The sequence below is a fragment of the Oreochromis aureus genome, linkage group 3, assembly GCF_013358895.1.
Source record: "Oreochromis aureus strain Israel breed Guangdong linkage group 3, ZZ_aureus, whole genome shotgun sequence".
Classification (NCBI taxonomy): Eukaryota; Metazoa; Chordata; class Actinopteri; order Cichliformes; family Cichlidae; genus Oreochromis; species Oreochromis aureus.
In genome coordinates, this window is record NC_052944.1 from 133,827,965 (window position 1) to 133,832,298 (window position 4,334).

Sequence of the window (4,334 nt, forward strand, 5' to 3'; positions counted from 1 at the left end):
GCCTTGAAATTTTACGTTTTCTCAACATTTTCTTTTTTACAGTGTATACGCGGGGTGAACATAGGGAAAAGAGACAAAGTTCTGCAGAGGAACGTACAAATGAAGGGACTCCGGCAGCGGCGTCACTACCTCGACACAAAGCTAATGCTATGGCTAGTGCGGAGGAAGATTCAGCTCTAACCACGACACTGGAAGAAATACGGGACTTTCGGAGAGAGTTCCAAGATTCCAAGTCTGACCTGGTCAGAGTCAACAATAAGATAACCGAAGCAGAGACCCGTATCATGGAAGTGGAAGACCGAGTGCAAAATGCAGAACAGGTGATGCTAAAGATGCTAAAAATCATCAGCGAGCAAGAAAATAAATTTGTAGACCAGGAAAGCCAGGCGCGGCGGAAGAATCTAAGGCTGTACAACGTACCCGAAGGAGCGGAGGGCTCCTCGATGCGAGCTTTCTTGGGAAAAATATTGAAGGAATGTCTCGATCTCCCCCAGGGCATTGAGCTTGGCATCAAGAGATCACATCGGGCCCTGGGAGAAGCAAGGAACCGAGAAGAAACTCCCCGCTCAATATTAACACGTTTTGCCCACTTTACTACTAGGAAGAAGTTTTGTGCGAAGCGTGGGCCAAGAGGACTGTCCTGTTGAACGGTCAGAGAATATACTTTGACCAGGACTATGCCCCAGCCATCCTGCGGAAATGTAAGGACTGTGCTGAAGCTAAAAGGGTTTTGAAACAACAGAACATAGGATTTCAGACTCCCTATCCTGCTAAATTGAGGGTCTTCTATCAAGATTGAACTGTGCTCTACTCGACTGCACACCGAAGGAAACCCTAACGGAGCAGTTGTCAAGTTTAGCGTGGGAGACGATGGGGATGACGCAGCGGCGCGACTCAGAGGGGCATAGAGAAAGAACCATTCGTGAGCAGCTTCAGATTTTTAGGAGGCACTCCCCCTCCACTACAGGAGACCAATGAGGATATACTACTCTGTCAAAGTGGGTGAGACAATAGATACCTTCTCCTTACTAGAAGAATAGTTAAGATTATCAGAGAGATGATGGAGAAATGAACCTTAAAGGCGAAATCAGGGGCCCTTATCCTTTAGCAAGGAGAGGCTTCCCCCTGCTGGTGGGACTTACACAACATATGTGCCAGGGTCTGATAGGAATGACCCCAACCTTGGAATAACGTTTTTCATCTTTCTGTTTGGTTTTGGGCAGTTATTATTGTTCATTGTTCGGGTTCTCAGAGGGAGTGGACCAGTCAATAAGTTATTCAAGTTCTGATACTTCATTTTATGGAAAATGAGTGCCAAAGGGATTAAGGTTATTTCTTTTAATGTAGATGGGCTTACAAATCCTATTAAGCGAAGCAGGATTCTAGCTAAAATGAAGAAAGATCGAGCACAAATCGTATATTTACAAGAAACCCACTTGACTAATAATGAACATGAAAAACTCAAGAGAATGGGCTTTACAAACATGTTCTCCCCATCATACAAATCTGGCCACAGACGAGGTGTGGTGATCTTAATTTTTAGGAATCTAAATTTTGAAAAGTTGTCTGAAATTAAGGATAAGGAGGGGAGGTTTGTACTGGTTCGGGGAACGGTTGATGGTAACCTGGTTGCATTAATGAACGTTTATGCACCACCAGGAAGCGACCTTATTTTCTTTAAAAAAAATTATTAATATAATGGTGACAGAAACCCAAGGCCCCTTGATTTGTGGCGGCGATCTGAATATTCGCAGACAGATTTAGATAGCTCTAATCGAAGAATGCCGGAATCAAGTACTTTGTATAAAAGAGTCTCTGCACTTTTTGAAGAGGTATGTTTAATTGACGTATGGACAAATCGTTTCCCTACAAGGAGAGATTATTCTCATTACTCAGCTTCACATTCCCTTTACACAAGAATAGATTATTTCATGACATTTGGAAAAGATAGGAATAAAATCCAATCATGTGAGATTGGTATGTTGGCTTGATTAAGCCATGTAATAACAGCATGGGTCAGAACATCATAGTACAAAAGCAACATGACGAAACTCTGTTCAGACAGTGAATGGACTGATTCTTATACAGCATTTTTCTACTCTCCCAGATTACTTGAGGTGCTCTATACAACATGCCACATCCACCCAATCACACACACACTTTCGTTTAACTGAGTGCTTCCTAACTACATTCATGCAGACTGAAGGAGCCAGGGATTGAACCAATAACCTTCCTGCTCTACTTCCTGAGCTACAGCCACCCAAGGGTGAACATGAGTAAACCCTCACTAGGTTTTGGATAAAGTGTACACTCACAAACCTGTCAAACCGGTCTTTGAAATGTTGGCTACCATAGCAGTATAGTATTGCAACATAGCATTTGGGTCTTCTAACTAAAATAGGAAAATAGGAACATAAATAGTGCCATCATTGCCAGACCTGGTATCTGGATGACAGACCACCATGCCAGATGTCAGTCAGCACCAGTCACTATCTTAAATTGTGCATTAGTTGATTTTGCAGCAACTCCAGTTGGGATGCTCGTTGTTAATTTGTTTAATAAATAAAGAAATTAACATTGCTGGCTTGACACCAGATCTGGGCCAGACCTATCTGCTATGTGGGTAACACATGGCAAAAGTTGCCAACCTGGGTACATTCTAGAGCAATGACATCACATATCTATCTATCCAAGAAGCCAGATAAGACAAACCACTTAGTTAAACTGTGGTGTGAGAATAAAGTGCTCTAACGGGGTGATATGGCACTATAAGGTCATTAAGATCAGATGGGGCCCGATTATTTAAGACTAGGGGTGGGTTTTGATTATCAATTAAAATTGATTCTAGCTTGGATAAGCTGATACCAATTCATTAAAATCCTGAATCGATTTTTAAATTTATTTTTCCCAAAACCCCAGAATGTCAGGCTAAACCTTACAAAATTTCAAGAACCAACAAACAGCTAAAGCCATAAATGAGAGCAGGTCCATGGATTCACAAAAACAGAGCGCAGACCCAATGCATCAGAATCAGTGAGATGTTGGCTTTCTCACCCGATGGCACATACACAGACATGCAGTTGGGGCTAAAAGCACACTGATTTTGATGTGTCGGCGGGTCAACTCTCTGTGTTTAAGTCTTTTTTGCGCTATATTCTGAAGCTGCGGGTTTTATCTGTCTTCAAACAATATTGACTGAACCAGCAGCAAAAGAAGATCCAAACTATGCTTCACATGTTGCTTCACATAAACATTGCCATGAATTCCCTCTCATTTTGCTTCCACAATATAAAATCACTATCTGTCTCTGTTTTCTGCATCATTCGTTTTTTCTGACAAGAAAGTATCATTTCTGCTGTTCATTGCTGAACAAGTTTAAACTTTTTAAAATTATGCAAAATTGCAAAATGCTTAGCTGTGTCTCTAAAGAAACTGTAACTTTGCTCTGCTTCACTTCAGCAGCACCAAGTTCATACTTTCATTAATGGTTTTCTTTCATTTTTGATCTACTGCAGAATATTTTTATCCTCAGTGTTTTATCCTCAGTTACTTTGACACAAAAGTATCTGCTGTGATGCTTACACCTTTGATAAAGTCTCGCAAGTGTCAGCTTTTGTTTTATAGATATAAAAACATGGATATGTACTGATAAGGGATCAGAATTATAATATATCTGACTGTCTAAGAAGAATCTGGTTAGATAAGATTTTCAGGGCTGAGTGATATAACCTCATAACTAGTTTTATCTGAATTAAGAAGGAGAAAGTAAGAGGTTTTACAAACTTGCATGAACCCTGTGGAACTCCATAATTAACTTCAGTGTGTCAAGAGGACTCTCCATTTACATGAACAAATTGGAGTCTATTACATAGATATGATTCAAACCACTGCAGCGCAGTACCAGCGTACCTCTAATCGCTCTAATAGTATTATATGGTCAACAGTATCGAACGCTGCACTGAGGCCTAGCAGGACAAAAACAGAGATGAGTCCACTGTCAGAGGCCATAAGAACGCCAAACATGTCTCTGTGCTTCTCAGCTTAAAGAACAACTGTGATTATATATTTTTTTTCCTTTTGATAAAGCTAGGCTAACAGTTTCCCCTGGTTTATGTGGTTGTTTTGATCTACAATAAATAATCCCTCTGGCTCTTGTGGAATTACAGGGATTATTTTACATAACCATCATCTTATCATTGCATTAATTATCATTTCATCAAAGGGTTTATTGAAGCTGCTGGCATTATGTTATAATTTATATTATAGGGGTTAGCATAATCAAATATTAACATGTTTATTACAGGTGCAGTTATAACTACTTTAAAATGATTGAG